Source organism: Diabrotica virgifera, chromosome 9, assembly GCF_917563875.1.
Source record: "Diabrotica virgifera virgifera chromosome 9, PGI_DIABVI_V3a".
NCBI lineage: Eukaryota > Metazoa > Arthropoda > Insecta > Coleoptera > Chrysomelidae > Diabrotica > Diabrotica virgifera.
The window spans coordinates 98,248,397-98,268,494 of NC_065451.1; positions in this window are offsets into that span (position 1 = coordinate 98,248,397).

The window sequence follows — 20,098 nt, forward strand, 5'->3', positions numbered from 1 at the left end:
AAGAAATACTTAAAGCCATACTTAAAGCCAATACTTAGAGCCATCAAAAATGACACATTTTTTGGGGTGCCCGTTTTTCGTGCCGGTGAGTATATCTATTAAATAATCTAAATTAATTTTAAAAATCTTATTAAAAGCTTAAGGTGATAAAGTAGCGATCAACAGGTAGTCAAAACGCCAAATCGATTTTATAGTTATTGTTATTTCGAAAGTAATAAAACGTGTAAAAATTACAAAAAAATTGAATGTACAATTACAATTGAATGGAATTAAATACACGATAAAATGAATCAAGAGCAATAAAAAGTTTAAAGTAATAAATTCTAGTAATAATATAAAATACAGTAAACTCTCTCTTAAGGGGGTAGGCGCAAAATCTCTGTCCAATACTATTTAAATACATTTATTTTTTTCGAATCCTGAGAAAACTAATAATATTTTTTTAAACATACACCCAGAATGAAAGATAACATTATTACGGGGGACCGAAAGTCCCTTAGAATAAAAAAAAGTTTCTTTTGCGAGGACTTTCTGCCCTCGATAATAATGTAAGCTTCCATTCTGCGTTTAAATTTTTCAAAAATACTTATTAGTTTTCTCAGAATTCGAAAAAAATTAATGCATTTAATTAGCACTGGACTAAGATTTTGCGCCTATCCCCAACGAGCACCTCCTCTATACGGACGGTATTTAAAACAAAATTCATTTGCCGATATATTGAGCCTGTACTCTTCCGGACAATCCCTTAAAATGATGTGTACCTAAATGAAAAAAAAAATACATAGGTATTTTTTCCAAATATTTTAGAATACAAAACTACAATATTTATATTTTATTATTTCAAATTAACACAGAGATGACAACGAGTGATATTTGATAACTTTTTACCTTATCAGCAGTAGGTAATAAAAATCTGGTTCTTATAGTGTGGGATCCGTCATTAAAATATTTTGTGTGTCGGTCATTAAAAGAAATGTGACACCATAACGCGTTGCTCTAATAATACTTTAACCTTGATATTATGTTGTGACTAAAAATGCTAACGGAATGTCTGCTTGATTGAACATATCCAATAAAAATTGTATTTTCTTTTAAAAATGTTTGGGATTGAAGGGAGACTTTGACTATATGATAAAACAATAATTATACAAACAAAACAGTCAAAACAAACATAATTATCAAGATTTTTGCTGTAAACTCGTGGAGAAATGCATTAAATTAATAGAGATCGGGAAACATGCACTTAAAAAACCTTAAATTATGCAAAAAACAGTTGAATTGAAATATGCACCAAAATATTATGCTTTTATGCATTTATAAAAAACGCAATAATAATTCTTATTGGTGTATTGAAAGTAGGTATTCCAGGTTGTATCTTAGTCGATAGGAAAAATATTCTGATTCGTTTTTTACGATCTTACGGAGATAGTATAGTTCATTAGCGGTTTTTGCTCCAAATTTTAAAGAACGGATTGACGTGAAATTTAGCTTACACATAGGACCCATGTAAAAGAAAAAAAGTGAAAAGAAAACTTTGCCCTGGGGGTTGAGTTTCTCCTCTAATCGGAGGGGAAAATATACGTTCAAAATAAGTTCGGAAATGGATAAACACACTAATTCTAAGCAACTTCTGTTATATAGAATTTTTCACTAAGTTAATACTTTTATGAGTTTTTTACTTGAGTTATTGGCTAGTCGATGTGTCAATTTTTCAACAAAAAACACTTTTATACGGTTTTTGCCAATAACTCAAAAAGTAAGTAGGTATGTTATCGGGAAAAACATGAAAAATATAGCTTATAAAGTAACAAAATTGATGTACGTATAACTTTTTAGAATCAGTAGAAGCAAAGTTGTAGCTTTGTAGCTAATGTAAAACAGGAAACAGGTTCATATTCGTCAAATTTAAAAATGAATAATTTCACGTGAAATAACCAAAAAATGATAGCAACTAAAAAATGATACACTGTTCTGAGAAAACTTATTACAACTTTTTAAAGTTTTAAAAAAATCTTTTTTATGTTTTCTAAAAAAGTTTCTAGCGTTAAAATTAAGAAAGATACTTTCAAAATAAAGTAGGTCCTATTTTTCTTAAAAAACTCCGAAAATCACCCCTTAATTCGGGCTAAGTAAAGGGCTAATTTTTGAAAAAATTGGGTTTTAAAGTAAAATTGTTTAAATTTTGAAAGAGATGCTTTTTTTCCAAAATGACATAAAATTTATTAGTGCTACCAAAAATTACAAAGTGTAAAAAATGTAGGTTTTGCTTTTCTGAATATTTAGCATTATGTTTTTTTCTTTGAGACAAATATTGGTTAAGATATGGCTGTTCAAAATTGGCATACACAGCTGGTTAGTGACTAGTTCAATCCCTTTCAATTACATACCCTTCAAAAATAAGCACTTTGAACGAATGAAGCTTACAGATCATATTTATAAACAATACATACACGAGTAAATCAACTTGTGAAGTGGTGACGATAAATTTTATTTGCTAACTTCCTTAATTTAATGCTAAAAACTTTTTAACCTTTTTTTAAACACTACAAAAAAGTTGTAATGAGTGTTCCCCAAAAAGTGCTTTAGTTTTTGACACTTCACGTTGGAATATTCAATTGGAAATTTGACGTGTATGAACCTATTTGTCATTAGTTACAACTCTTCTTTTACTGGCTCTAGGGATCTCATACATAAGTACACCATTTTTTTATGGGCTGTATTTTTCTTAAGAATGTTTTTTTCGATAAAATACTTACTTTTTGAGTTAATTGCAAAAAAACCGTTAAAATGTGTTTTTTTTTGTTGAAAAAAGAACAAAAAAGAACAATAGTTCCTTAGAATTAGTCAGTTAATCCATTTCCGGACTTATTTTAAACGTATATTTTTTCATCCCTAGACGAGGTGAAAGTCACCCCCATGGCAAAAGAAAACATCGGCACCATATCAATTTTCTTCTTTGATATGTTACCTATGTGTATGCCAAATTTCATGTCAATCTTAAGTGGTTTTTTAAAATTTATGGGTTTTGCAATATTTTACCGTCAGCGAACGGACTAATAGAAGAGGATCCGATATAAGGCCGATCTGCATCGATCTCTTTAATGGATAAAAATAATTATTGGATATGTAATGTAGTATGTTAACAATTATAAAAAACAACGGGTGCATGATCTAATTTTCTTCTGACTATAATCAATTAATAATTAATAAATGACTTTTATCTACTCTATGTCATATTATATATAAATTTTTAGTTTGTGAAAACTGTCATTATACATAGCAGTGCTTTAAAGTAAGCATGAAGTAACAATGTATTTTAAATGGGATTTACTTTTTCTCACTGTTTTTGACACACTTTCATATAATCAAATATTCTTTCTTAACTTTCGCGTTTCATGGTGATGACATCTTCTTTTTCTTCAAGTGCCATCTCCGCGAAGGAGGTCGGCAATCATCATATCTATTCGGACCTTGGAGACGGCTGCTCTGAAAAGTTCGTTTGATGTACATCCGTACCATTCTCTCACGTTGCGCAACCACGATATTCTGCGTCTCCCTATGCTTCTTTTTCCTTGAATCTTTCCCTGCATAATGAGTTGGAGCAAGTTGTATCTCTCTCCACGTGTAATATGTCCGAGATATTCCAATTTTCTGGTTTTAATTGTATTTAAGACTTCCATTTCTTTATTCACCTTTCTCAGAACCTCCTTGTTTGTGACGTGTTCTGTCCATGATATTTTTAGAATTCTTCTATGTACCCACATCTCGAATGATTCCAGTTTTTTCATTGATGCCGCATTCAAGGTCCAAGCTTCCATTCCGTAAAACAGAGTCGAGAAAACGTAGCACCTAGCCAACCTTATTCTTAGCTCTAACCTTAGATCTCTAGAGGTGATGACATAATGAGCAATAAATTACAAAAAAAAAATTGACAGTTTTGTGGTTTGAAAGAAATTAGAATTTTTATATGTCAAAGCTCTAAGAATTGTAGAATAGAAATGAATTCCAGTGACGAAGAGTTACAGTATTTTTATTTGTTTATCGTAGATAAAATATTGTATGAAATTGTGCGTGAAGTACTTTTTGCGAACTTACGCGATGTATAGCACTCGCTCCGTTTCATAATAAATAACTATTTTCATATATTAAAAAAAAATGTTTCGACCCGGGTAGATATTATTCCACATTTTCAGATTTGGGCACAGAGTTGGATTGTTGGGGCATATATGGAGAGCAGGTAGCGCAACAACTATAAACTCAATTTTACAATGGAGACCCGGAGTTAGAAGGAGACGCGGAGGAACTAGAATAAATGGTTACAGGAATTAAAGGAAGATTTATATAGGGCAGGAATTAGAGACTAGCAGAAAAACAAAAGAGGGTAGAAAGAAATGGAGAAGCATAGTCAATAGTATCGAGTAGCAGATTGGGAAAAATCTGCACGAAAATGATGGCTCTAGATAGCTTTTTAGCGGCTAATCCCCACTTGGAGTGTTTAGCCATTTAATTTTTTATTACATATTATTATTGGTACATCAAAAATTAAAAGGACGGTGCCTGTAATAAAATCTAAAATATTAAAATTTTCTATAAGTTCAAATTTATTTATTAACATTTTTGATATAATTTTCATAAATAAATTACTTACTATTAACACTTTTTTAATTAATTCCAATAAATCCATTTTACAGCAATAATAATATATTAGTATTTTTGTAAAATAAATATCAATCATATTATCATAAATAACACAGGTTTACAAAAAAAAACTAAATTTCGGACAATTTGACGAAACCATATGACAAGGGGGTTTTTGGGGTGGCTAATCACAAATCCGGGGTCTGCTCACCTCTATCGCGTCAGGTAAAGGTCATTTCAAGGTCAAATCAAGATAAATCGACAGTCGCTCTGAAAAAGTATATTAGGGGGTTCTTGGGGTCGCTGAAGACGAATCCGGAGTCCGCTGACCTCTATCTCGTCTAGTTCAGCGTCATTTTAAGGTCAAATCAACATAAATTGACACCATTGCTCTGAAAGTATAGGGAGTTTTGGGGTCGCTGATCATGAAAACTGCGGTCCGTTGAGCTCTACCACGTCATGTAAAGGTCATTTCAAGTTCAAATCAGGAGGAGTTAACAAAATTGATTTGACCTTGAAATGGCCTTTACCTGACGTGGTTGAGCTCAACGGGCCCCAGTTTTGTGATCAGGGACCCCAAAAACACCCTAATATACTTTTCAAAGCGATTGTGTTGATTTATCTTGATTTGACCTCGAAATGACCTTCAGCTAGACGTGATAGAGGTCAGCGGATCCTGGATTCGTTATAAGCGACCCCAAAAACCTCCTAATATACTTTTTCAGAGCGACTGTCGATTTATCTTGAGTTGTCCTTGAAATGACCTTTACCTGACGTGATAGAGGTTAGCGAACCTAGGATTCGTAACCAGCGACTCCAAAAACCCCCTAGTCATATGGTTTCGTCAAATAGTCCGAAATGTATTTTTTTGTAAACCTGTATAATCAAAAGAATATCAATCTTTTAATTTAAATAGACAACTTTAAAACACAGACAACTGTATTCACAGTAAAAGTTCCAAAAGATCACACATTACGCTCAAAATAGGAGGTAAATCTAGCAGACGAGTCGTTGTGACTTCCAAAATATGACAACACCGCTGGAAGTGACAACGCGTCTTGAACTACCCTTTATATGGAAGCCATAACGTATGCTGTACGCTTCGGTATATACGTATATATATACAAAATTTATTTTGGTAAATCCTTTCCCCTCAATAGGTAGACCCATTTTATAAGCCCCCCTTTTACCAAATACACAATTTTTAAAAAATAATTCCTAGTAGAAAAGGTGGAAGTCGGACAGCCTCTTCTGTATACCGGAAGTCACAACTTAACGTGCATCAATATATATATATATATATATATATATATATATATATATATATATATATATATATTTGTACAAATGTTTTTTGATGGAATGTGTCTAAAGATATTCAACCTCTCATCTTTACCTTTAACGTTTACTTATATATAAACGTTTCCTTATATTTTACGCCAAGGAAACGCCAATCGCCGTTTCCTTTCATATCACGGTTTTTCTCCGTTATTGACGAATGTGTAGCGAATAACGTGGCTTTGTAGACAAATCTGTGACACAAAGAGGTGTCTTTTGTCGTTCATCGTCTTTTATGAAGACTTTGAAATTTACATTTTCGCGTCCGCTACGGAAAAGATTTCTTCTGTATACCAGAGAAATCTTTTCATTTAATTCATATAGATGTCGTACCAAGTGTACTGAAGTCTGGTTATTTTATTATTACCAGAAAGGCCAAAAGCATTTTCTTACACCTCGACCATCCACCTAGATGTTCCTGACGAGAGCTTGACATGAGCTCGAAACACGTCGTGTAGAATATCGGTGGTGGTCGAAGTGAAATAAAATGCAATCGCCGTTTCCTTTCATATCACGGTTTTTCTCCGTTATTGACGAATGTGTAGCGAATAACGTGGCTTTGTAGACAAATCTGTGACACAAAGAGGTGTCTTTTGTCGTTCATCGTCTTTTATGAAGACTTTGAAATTTACATTTTCGCGTCCGCTACGGAAAAGATTTCTTCTGTATACCAGAGAAATCTTTTCATTTAATTCATATAGATGTCGTACCAAGTGTACTGAAGTCTGGTTATTTTATTATTACCAGAAAGGCCAAAAGCATTTTCTTACACCTCGACCATCCACCTAGATGTTCCTGACGAGAGCTTGACATGAGCTCGAAACACGTCGTGTAGAATATCGGTGGTGGTCGAAGTGAAATAAAATGCAATCGCCGTTTCCTTTCATATCACGGTTTTTCTCCGTTATTGACGAATGTGTAGCGAATAACGTGGCTTTGTAGACAAATCTGTGACACAAAGAGGTGTCTTTTGTCGTTCATCGTCTTTTATGAAGACTTTGAAATTTACATTTTCGCGTCCGCTACGGAAAAGATTTCTTCTGTATACCAGAGAAATCTTTTCATTTAATTCATATAGATGTCGTACCAAGTGTACTGAAGTCTGGTTATTTTATTATTACCAGAAAGGCCAAAAGCATTTTCTTACACCTCGACCATCCACCTAGATGTTCCTGACGAGAGCTTGACATGAGCTCGAAACACGTCGTGTAGAATATCGGTGGTGGTCGAAGTGAAATAAAATGCAATCGCCGTTTCCTTTCATATCACGGTTTTTCTCCGTTATTGACGAATGTGTAGCGAATAACGTGGCTTTGTAGACAAATCTGTGACACAAAGAGGTGTCTTTTGTCGTTCATCGTCTTTTATGAAGACTTTGAAATTTACATTTTCGCGTCCGCTACGGAAAAGATTTCTTCTGTATACCAGAGAAATCTTTTCATTTAATTCATATATATATATATATATATATATATATATATATATATATATATATATATACGTCTTCATATCAAGGCGAGATCCGACTAAATCGAGGACAACCCGAGATCCACCAATAGGAAATTAATTATTGGAGTATATTGTTCATAACTATCTTTATAATTAACATATTAATGATGGCACACTTAGAGGGGAAAAGATTTTTGAACTTAAATTTTTCTGATAAATTTACAGCGAAACGAGATCCGTAGCTGAAAATTGAAGGGAAAGACTTATATACGGAATTTTAGATATTTACCGATCAACTCGAGATCACACACTGATGCCAGCTCTAAAGAGTATTAGTCGAGCGACCAGAGCTCGTGTTGTATTGCATATTTCCCACGATATACAGACACAGAAGATAGACAATGTGCATAGTGGGCGGAGTCAATGACGGCAGCAAAACAGTTATCTCGAATTCTTTATGTAACTTTTAAGTATCGCTTCTTTCGCGCCTTCAACGTCTACCGTAGTTTTCTTTAAATTTTGAATTTAATGTGTATAAAGTATATCTACTACCCTCTTTAGGCGTGAAAAAAGAAAAATACTTCACAAATAATAACGATTTAATAATGATAATTTGCAAAACAATATTTTAAAACTATATATTACTATTCTTAATAAACACTTACTACGAAACAAAAATGTAATTATTATATTCTTAAATAATACAAATTGTTACAAAATAATTTAAATGATTGCTTGTTTTAAAAATACATTACAAAAAAGTACAAATTTTTATAATTATTAAAATTTAAAAAATAAAATAACTCAATTAGTCCAGAGATAAGATTTTTCTCGTGACACATCCGCCTCCAGGCCGAAACCAAATTTTTTGAGTAGTATGGACATCTATATTAATAACCTATAATATATTTCCTGCAGCCGATTTTGATTATACAGGGTGAGTCACCACTAACGCGACGGAAGATTACAACGAAATGGTAAAAGATTTGAAAATTTTTTTTAATTAGTGGTTTGTAAGTTGATAAAATCTACATTTTAAAATTATTTTGAAATATACAGGGTGTCCCAATAAATGCCGGCGTATCAAAGTTATATTGTTTCTTATGGGACAGCCTATATTTTATTGCATTTTTCAATTGTCCGCAAAAAATAAGGTATTGTTTCATTAGGCTTCCCTATACCTATGTACAGAGTGTTCGGAGTTATGGTGACTTTTCTTAAAATGTAAAGTTTTAAAAGAAGGCTTATTCTCAAGTTATTTAAGAAATTATAAAAAAAATACTTTTACATCTAAGTATTTGGATATTGGTTGAATGTATTTCATGATTAATTGTTACACATTTATTTACAGGGTGTTCAAAATTTACAGTTTTATTATTGGATTATTCAATGTGTCATATAATTCTTATTTTAAATACAACACCATGTATATTAATAAATAATTATACTAAACAAATCTACCTCTTTCGAATGGTATATGGATGTCCTATACCTAGGTGTCATAGTTTTTGTGTAATTTACAATTATTAAAATTCTTAATCTGTAAATCGATTTTAAAACAAAAGATGTAGTTAATTAATGGCATTGTATGACATTGTCATTTTATGACAGTACGGTCTGGTAATTATTTTATAAAATATGTATTCCATGATTGATTATTACACATTTATTTACAGGGCGCTCAAAATTTACAGTTTCATTATTGAATTATTTAATGTGTCATATGATGCTTATTTTAAATAAAACACCATGTATGTTAATAAATTATTATACTAAACACAGGTTCCTCTTTCGAATGGTATAGGGATGTTCCATAACTAGGAGTCATAGTTTTTGCGTAATTTACAATTTTCTTAAACGGTAAATTGATTTTAAAAATAATATTTATGCACTCTCGATTTTTAAACCGTACGAAATAAATGTTTGTTTACTGTATCATAATGAAATGAAAATTATGTCTATTTTCTAGACCATTATTATGAAAAGTAGGTAGATTGGTCTGTATACAATACATTTAAAAAAAATCAGGATCTGCTCCAAAGCCTAAAGTCCATAAACGATAAGTTAAATATTTATCATAATCTTGTTCGGTCTAATATTGGTGTCGTTGAGTTTTATACGGATAATAGTGGTTTCTCTTAAGTATTCTAACAGGTGTTTGACTGATTTACCCGAAATTTTTTCTTTACTAGTATTTGGGTTTTCCGTAACAGAAAGCAGGACATCAAGTTCCTTGACGCGATCACAAATTTATAACTGTTTATTTTTATTTAACTTTCCGAAATTTCTAAAAAATGTCCTTTTGTGGGTGTCTTCTATCAGGATACCTACTTTTGAGCGTAAACTTTAGAAAGTAAGATACAATTTTGCAAACACTCCCCAATGCAAAGTACCATGTCTACTCTTTCGTAGATAACGTGGTTATTCATTTTTAGGAACAATTGAATTTGAATATCATACATGAATGTTTATATTTTTGATAATTACCAGACCGTACCGCATACATCTTTTGTTTTAAAATCGATTTACAGATTAAGAATTTAAATAATTTAAAATTACGCAAAAACTATTAGACCTAGGTATAGGACATCCATATACCATTTGAAAGAGGTCACTTCGCTTAATATAATTAATAATTAATATACATGGTGTTCCATTTAAAATAAGCATCATATGACACATTGAATAATCCAATAACAAAACTGTAAAAATGTTGAACACCCTGTAAATAAATGTGTAATAATCAATCATGGAATACATTCAACCAATATCCAACTACTTAGATGTAAAAGTATTTTTTTATAATTTCTTAAATAACTTGAGAATAAGCCTTCTTTTAAAACTTTACATTTTAAGAAAAGTCAACATAACTCAGAACACTCTGTACATAGGTATAGGGAAGCCTTATGAAACTATACCTTATTTTTTGCGGACAATTAAAAAATGCAATAAAATACAGGGTGTTCCATAAGAAAAAATATAACTTTTATACGCCGCAGTTTATTGGGACACTCTGTATATTTCAAAATAATTTTAAAATGTAGGTTTTATCAACTTACAAACCACTATTTAAATTTTTGTTCAAATCTTTTACCATTTTACTGTAATCTTCCGTCGCGTTAGTGGTGACTCACCCTGTATACATAGTTATAAACAAATGAAGATCAAAAAACGGTAAATTTTCGCTTTTTTTGTCTATTACCAAAAAGTTAAGCATTTTAAACAAATTTGAGAGTAAGAAACTCATAAACCGTATAAAAAACTTCAAAAACTTATTAATTTGGCGTTCGCTGGATATGTCTATCCTTATTGGTTGCTTAGAGAATTGCAAAATAAATAATAAATTTTGAGTTTTTATAAATATTCATGACTTATGTAAAAATTAACTTAGAACTTTCTTATTACACAGAATGCTGAGACTTCTTTTGCTTAAATTATATTTTAAATTTCAAAGCAATTGGTCAAATAGTTTAAAAGTTATTTAATTTGTTTATCCCAAATTCATTTTTTTGCAACGCCATAAGTCAGAAAATTATGGGGTTACAGTAATACTTCGGACAGTTTATGAAAGAACATTTATACTATTAACTTAATTAAAAATAAATGACAAAAAGTAGTTTTAAGTAGTGTAAAATTATTTTGCAAAAACATGTCGATTTTTTGCACTTATAAACAATTAGAATAACTTTTTAACCGTTACCCGTAGAAAAATTATCTTTTTATATTTAGAAAGACTGATTTTACACACATTTAAAAAGAAAAGTGCATGTAGTTTGTGAGTATGTGTTGAAATTTAAATTATTAACAATTAAAAACAAATTAAACCATTAAGCAAACTTAAATATGCATCCAAACTCAAAATAGTAATAACAAATAGATAGTAATATTGTTCAAACCTACTTACATGCCGTTACAAGGGATGCGTTGCCACTTAGTTGTTATCATATTAATTCGTCCAACTTATGCTGATTGGTTTGCTGGTAGGGTTATACGGTAAACAGACATGTTACGCAGGTCAAAACAAAGTAAATTTTTGAATTTGGAAAGGATCCTGAAGGAAGATGCGTGCTGTGAAACAGGTGATGTCTTGTTAGACATCACCTGTTTTCTTTCTCCATTCTAAGTAGTTTTAAGTAGTGTAAAATTATTTTGAAAGAACATGTCAATTTTTTGCTTACTTATAAACAATTAGAATAACTTTTTAACCGTTACCCGTAGAAAAATTATCTTTTTATATTTAGAAAGACTGATTTTACACACATCTAAAAAGAAAAACAACTGTCCTAGGACAATTAAGGACGAAGTTAGCCACCCTTTTTTTAATTCACATGTTCTTGCAACATAATTTTGCAATATTTATCATTATTTTTTGTCATTTTTTTAAATTAAATTAATAGTGTACATTTGCTTCTTTCATAAACTACCCTAAGTATTACTGTAGCTTCATCATTTTCTGACTTATAGTGTTGCAAAAAAAAAAATAATTTGGGATAAACAAATTAAATAACTTTTAAACTATTTGACCAATTGCTGTGAAATTTAGGGTATGATTTAAGCACCACAATTCTCAACATTGCGTTTAATAAGAAGATTCTAAGTTATTATTTACTTAAGTTATGAATATTTATAAAAACTCAAAATTTATGATTTATTTTGCAATTTTCTAAGCAACCGATAAGGATAGACAAATTCAGCGAACGCCATATTCAAGTTTTTTATACGATTTATGAGTTTCTTACTCTCAAATTTGTTTAAAATGTTTAACTTTTTGGTAATAGATGAAAAAAACAAAAATTTACCGTTTTTTGATCTTCATTTGTTTATACCTATGTAAATCATCAAGATCGGCTGCAGGAAACATAATATAGGTTATTATTATAGATGTCCATACTACTCAAAAAATTTGGTTTCGGCCTGGAGGGGGTTGTCTCACCAACAGGATATTTTTTTCCTTATTTCTCTGAACTAAATATATGTAGTTATTTGATATTTAAAAATGGTTTTAAGCAAAATGATTTAAAAGATACAAAGAAACACACATAATTTTCAGGGTCAACTCCTAATCGCATGAAAATTTGGATTTAGGTTCTACTCATCCTCCACTTCAAAGTTGAACTTGTGTCGTTGATTGCTTTTACTTGGGGGGGTAAAAAAATGTACGTTTAAAATAAGTCCGGAAACAGATAAACTGACCAACTTTAAGCAACTTTTGTTCTATAGAGTTTTTTAACACAGTTGTACTAGAGTCACTTGCGACTAAAAATGTTTACTTTTCAACAAAAAAACACGCTTTTAGGCGGTTTTTTGCAAATCTGTAGCTCATAAAAAAGACGCTTTTATTCTTCAAATTCCAAATCAAATATTTCAACGTGATATTACCAAAAAATGAAGCTCTTTTCGGAGAAATACCCATTACATTTTTTTTTTAAGTGTTTACAAAAGCTTTATTATGTTTTATAAAATTTATATACGGGTAGGAAAGACAACGGAACGAATTTTCGAACGTTTAAACATACGACACCCCAGATTTACCAATTTCTGAACAATTGATCCAAAGGCTGGATTCTAACAACGAAACAGTTGTGGATTTTCAAGTTTTCAATAAGAGTTAGAATGAAAAAAACATTAGTGACCTCGAGTATGATGGTTTGGAGAATTTAGCTGGTTATATCTGCATCTGCCATAAATGGACTCCAGTATTCAATCTGAAGATGTTTCAACGTAAATGTAAAAGAAGTTGTTTCAATGTAAAAATATGTAGAGACACTAACGGTGAAATTCTACATAACAAAAACTCAGTTCTTAATAGATGGACACAACAACAACTGTATAAAAAAGGTGGTGATCATTTGCAACAATCCATAAATTAATAGTACTGATATGGCAGAATGAACTGGTTCCAGAAGAGTGGCTAAAGGGAATAATATGTTCGTTGCATAAAAAAATGTGATCAACTGGATTGTAAGAACTATAGAGGCATTACTCTTCGGCAATCTATTGTTTGAAAGACTGAAACTGTTCACAAAGGATATTTTTGATCAATATCAATGCGGATTCACTGCTGGAAAGCCAACTATACATCAAATTCAAGCACATAGACAGATTCTAGAAGTCACTAGAATATAACATGGATACCCACCATCTCTTCGTCGACTTCAAAGCAGCTTATAACAGTGTTAAAAGAACTGCATTATATAATACAATGATTGACTTTGGGATCCCACCGAAGTTGGTTAAGTTGACCCAACTAACAATGCAAAATGTAAGCTTGTGGGTTAGAATTCAAGGAGAAAACTCGACATTATTTGTCATTAATAATGGTCTAAGACATGGGGACGCGCTGGCGTGTCTCCTCTTTAATATTACTCGGAAAAGGTAGTGAGAAAATTAAATATTAGAATGAATGGAACTATTTTTAATAGATCGACGCAAATTCTTGCATTCGCTGACGATATAGTTATAGTGGACAGAAGTATGAGAGACATGGTGAATTTTACAAGACTTGAGGACGCGGCAAGTGAATTAGGACTTTGGTAAACGAGGAAAAAACAAATATATGTTGGTTTCTAAAAACTCCCGAAATATCGAACAGATAATTCAAATTAGCAACCATACCTTTGAGCAAGTCAAGGAATTCACGTATCTTGGGTCGCTAGTAAACTCAATAAACACGACAAGCGACGATATAAAAAGACGCATAGCAATAGCAAACAGAACTCTACACGGTCTCTAGAAACATTTAAAAAATAAAAATATAAAGCGTGCAGTAAAGCTCAATATATACAAAACCTTAATAAGCCGGTTTTGATATATGGGGCTGAAACGTGGACCTTATCTCAAAATGATGAAAGACTTCATGGTATTTTTGAGAGAAAAATTCTTAAAAAGATTTTTGGGGCCGTAAATGAAAATGGGCTATGGCGTCGAAGATACAACATTGAACTGTATCAGTTATACACCGATCCAGATATTTTGAAATTCGTTAGAAGAAAGTGCAGATACTTAGATGGGCTGGACACATTTCTAGAATGCCATATCACGAATACACTAAGAAATTAACATTTTCAAAACCAGAGGGCACAAGAAATAGAGGACGACCACGAAAAAGATAGATTGATGATGTAGAAGAAGACCTAAAGATTTTAGGGGTCAGAAGATGGAAGGAAGTTGCCTGGAATCGACAGGAGTGGCGACTTCTTTGCGAGCAGGCCAAGATCCACAACGGATTGTCGAGCAACGTATGATGATGATGATGTTTCAACGTACATGTGGGTTGATCATTTGAGTGAGTGTGGTTTATGTAAACCATCAGACACTTTCTTGTTATATATTGAGCAACTGGAGACAATTTTTCGTTCCACAAATAGTGATTCCATTTTGGTATTTTGTCGATTTAAAGAAATATTACCTTTTAATACTAAAATACCTCGTTATTTAATTGTAAAATGTCAAAATGCTTAAAAATTAAAGAGAAAAAGTTATTCGATAAAATAACCGTTGACCTGCCCAAAAAGGACGCATATGACTGGTACTAGAATTTCACAACTGAGAAAATCGATTTATTTCTGGAAGATAAATAAACATATCGGTTTTATTTTTTCTAAATTTTTTTGCAAATTTTTTTTCAAATTCAACAAATGGAAAATTTTCAAATCGATTTTTATACAAAATGGTGCATCCTACTGACTTAAAATAAGAATACCTTGCAAGTGGAACTACTGCAATATAAAAATCACCAAAAGGAGTGCAAAATGAGGTCCAGACAAAAATCGATTTCCTTGTACCCCTACCATTGTTACATCGAGATGTCACTATATACACGTGAATACAAGGTGAGATCCAAAATCGGATCTCGCCTTGCAAAACGGATCTCATCTTGTATAGCTTATGATACAAACGGATCTCGCCTTGATATGAAGATATATATATATATATATATATATATATATATATATATATATATATATATATATATATATATATATATATATATATATATATAGATGAAATAGAGAATGTGGAAAAATCCCCTTACGAACAATTCACACATCCACCATTTCGGGCTGGGAAAAATTTTTCGAATAGAATCAAAGATCCAAACACCAGTTCTTAGAAATGTGTTTCGCCCTCTTCAACCTCTCTGGGCTCGTCGGTAAAGACAAGAGGTTGAATATCTTTAGACACATTCTAATCAAAAAACAACATTCGAGACCTAGACATAGAAGGTGCGTAAGTCTACGGCAAATCCGACAATGACAGTCTCAAGTTTTAATTCCGTAATTACTTAAAGTAAGTAAAATATATGTTTAAAAACATAAGATGTAGATCTTTGAAACACACTCAGTGAACCAAAGATCCAAGGTTATTGGTTTAACGACCACTCGTACGAAATCAAATAGATGAAATAGAGAATGTGGAAAAATCCCCTTACGAACAATTCACACATCCACCATTTCGGGCTGGGAAAAATTTTTCGAATAGAATCAAAGATCCAAACACCAGTTCTTAGAAATGTGTTTCGCCCTCTTCAACCTCTCTGGGCTCGTCGGTAAAGACAAGAGGTTGAATATCTTTAGACACATTCTAATCAAAAAACAACATTCGAGACCTAGACATAGAAGGTGCGTAAGTCTACGGCAAATCCGACAATGACAGTCTCAAGTTTTAATTCCCTAATTACTTAAAGTAAGTAAAATATATGTTTAAAAACATAAGATGTAGATCTTTGAAACACACTCAGTGAACCAAAGATCCAAGGTTATTGGTTTAACGACCACTCGTACGAAATCAAATAGATGAAATAGAAAATGTGTGAATTGTTCGTAAGGGGATTTTTCCACATTCTCTATTTCATCTATTTGATTTCGTACGAGTGGTCGTTAAACCAATAACCTTGGATCTTTGGTTCACTGAGTGTGTTTCAAAGATCTACATCTTATGTTTTTAAACATATATTTTACTTACTTTAAGTAATTAGGGAATTAAAACTTGAGACTGTCATTGTCGGATTTGCCGTAGACTTACGCACCTTCTATGTCTAGGTCTCGAATGTTGTTTTTTGATTAGAATGTGTCTAAAGATATTCAACCTCTTGTCTTTACCGACGAGCCCAGAGAGGTTGAAGAGGGCGAAACACATTTCTAAGAACTGGTGTTTGGATCTTTGATTCTATTCAAAAAATTTTTCCCAGCCCGAAATGGTGGATGTGTGAATTGTTCGTAAGGGGATTTTTCCACATTCTCTATTTCATCTATTTGATTTCGTACGAGTGGTCGTTAAACCAATAACCTTGGATCTTTGGTTCACTGAGTGTGTTTCAAAGATCTACATCTTATGTTTTTAATATATATATATATATATATATATATATATATATATATATATATATATATATATATATATATATATATATATATATACAGGGTGTCCCGAAAAGATTGGTCATAAATTATATCACAAATTCTGGGGTCAAAAATAGTTCGATTGAACCTAACTTACCTTAGTACAAATGTGCTCATAAAAAAAGTTACAGCCCTTTGAAGTTACAAAATGAAAATCGATTGTTTTCAATATATCGAAAACTATTAGAGATTTTTTATTGAAAATGGACATGTATCATTCTTATGGCAAGAACAACTTAAAACAAAATTATAGTGAAATTTGTGCACCCCATAAAAAAATTATGGGGATTTTGTTCCCTTAAACCCCCCAAACTTTTGTGTACGTTCCAATTGATTCATTATTGTGGTACATTAATTAAACACAACGTTTTAAAAAATTTTTTGCCTCCTAGTATTTTTTCGATAGGCCGGTTTTTATCGAGATGCGGCTTCTTTTTCAATATATTTACGTAAAAATTTTATGGGGGTTTTGTTCCTTTAAACCCCCCAAATGTTTGTGTACGTTCCAATTAAACTATTATTGTGGTACCATTAGTTAAACACAGTGTTTTTAAGAATTTTGCCTATTAGTCTTCTTTTTATAAGTCACCTTTTATCGAGATGTAGCTTCTTTTTCAAAATATACCTAAAAATGTAAATTATAAATAAATTTTCAGATTATTAACAGGTCTCTATAGCCGTACTTAACCATATACAAATATGTGGTGGATTCGACAAATATTCAAAATATCTCGATAAACACTGACTTATCGAAAAAGTACTAAGAGGCAAAAAAGTTTTAGAAACATTGTGTTTAACTAATGGTGCCACAATAATAATTCAATTAGAACGTACAGAAAAGTTTGGGGGGGTTTAAGGGAAAAAAACCCCATAAAATTTTTATGGGGTGCACAAATTTCACTTTAATTTTTTTTAAGATGTTGCTGCGATAAAAATGCCACATGTCCATTTTCAATAAAAAATCTCTGATAGTTTTCGATATATGAAAAAAAACCGATTTTCATTTTGTAACTTCAAACTTTTTTTGTGTGCACTATTGTTTATAGGTAAGTGAGGTTCAATCAATCTATTTTTGATCCCAGAATCTGTGGTATAATTTATGACCAATCTTGTCGGGACACCCTGTATATATATATATATATATATATATATATATATATATATATATATATATATATATATATATATATGAGCAATATTTCTACTTTTCGGTGAATTTTGTGGGGAGGGTCCTCGGATTTTCTTCAAATTTTAGTATGTTATTGGACCTATTGAGAAAACGTCATCCTGAGAGTTACAGCCCCCTAGGGGCCTTAGAGCCCTAGATAGGGCCCGTCAAAGACCCAAAAAAGGTCGTTTTTAGCCTATCTTTGACAGGCTGTATATCGACTCCCAGTTAACCGATTTTAACTTACCAAACGTTATTTTCTTTATAATTTCAAGTAGTTTTATCAGTGAAAATTTCAAGTCTCTAATTAATAACCTTGATTTTTGGGACAATTTTAAGTAACGCTAAAAATTTCAAAAAATTGCTATTTTCAAAAATTTGTTAAAAATCTAATTTTAATCCGATTTTATTTTTCTGGTCGGCGGTTTAAAGGTAATAAAAAGGTCTTTAAAACAGTATCTCAAGAGTTAAAATCCGTTCGGTAGAAGCGGATATACAACAGATTGAAAATGGACATTTTTGTAAAAATCGCGTTTTTACGGATTTTCAAAGTGCTGACACGTTTTGGGGTATATATTAAATTGTACCAAAATTTTTTTAGAAGTAGCTTTTTATATAAATAATAACTTCGTATTGGAGATTTTCTTGGCCCGGGCCTCTATCTACCTTATATGACCCTCTAAAAATGAGTATTTTGTTACTCAAGTGAGGTGACTTAACAAACAACTTACGGTCTATTTATATCAATCAGAGAGCCTGAAGACTTTAACTATTACGGATTAGAAAAGTAGAGATCACAACATTTTATTTGAGGGCTCACACAAACTTCTAGGTAGCCTAGAAGTACAGTTATGATATTTCAAAGTCCTAACTAAAATTAAAGTATCAATTCTGTGAACGCTACTTTTATAGACTAAGAGCCGCTATGGGTGAAATTTGTTAACTATTTTAGGCACGATAAGAGGCCATAACTTAAACAATAAAACCTAAAAGAAAACGTATGAACACTATACTGTCACTTTTTAGAAGCACATACCTCGACAGTGGCGCATCAAACTTTCCACTTATGAACGGGATAAATAAATTAAAAGGTACCCTTCCTTACACCCAGAATTCAATTTTGTTAATTTTTTAAAGTTTTACGTTATTAAGAAATAAAACACAGTGTAATTTTAACACACCACCCCCATCCCCCTTCCCCCACCACCAAAAAATCCAAAAAACTATTTTTTAGGGGATTTTTGGTGATTTTCCCTATTTTATAGACTTCAAAATAGATTAAATTAATGTTTTTTATAGGTTATATGTAAATTGAAGTAACTGTGTCCTGTAGAATATTTAAAAATTGGAGAAATACGTTGAAACCCCCAAAAACCCCCTCGAAAAACAATTTTTTGGATTTTTGAAGATGGAGAACCTTACGGAAACTTCTGAAATAAATTAAAAATATAGCATTTGATAAAATACACAAGATTAAAACAAAATAGTCCAACAGCCATCCCCAAAAAAAAGTTTTTCGTTTAAAAGTTTATAAAAATAAAAAAATAATTTTTTTTAGGTTACGTCACTCAACCTACGTGTCTATAAAAAATAGGCATGTTTTGTAAAAGCCACAAGTATGCGTGTGAATTTTTTGAAATTTTAAAATTGATTACATCCCACCTAAAAAAATAAAAAACGAGAAATGAACTTTTTGATGGTGGGGGTAGGAAAACAGGGGAGGCGGGTTGAAATTACACTGAGTCTTATTTTTGAATCACGTATAACTTTAAAAAATAAAGAAAAATAATTCTGGGAGTGAGGGAGAGTACCTTTTAATTTATTTATCCCCTCCATAAGTAGAATGTTTGATGCGCCACTGTCGAGGTGTGTGCCTCTAAAAAGTGACGGCAAAGTGTTCATAGCTTTTCTTTTAGGTTCTACTATTTAAGTTTTAGGCTTTTATCGTGCTTAAAATAATTATCAAATTTCATCTATAGCGGCTCTTAGTCTATAAAAGTAGCGTTCACAGAATTGATACTTTGATTTTAGTTAAGACTTTGAAATATCATAACTGCACTTCTAGGCTACCTAGAAGTTTGTATGACCCCTTAAATAAAAGGTT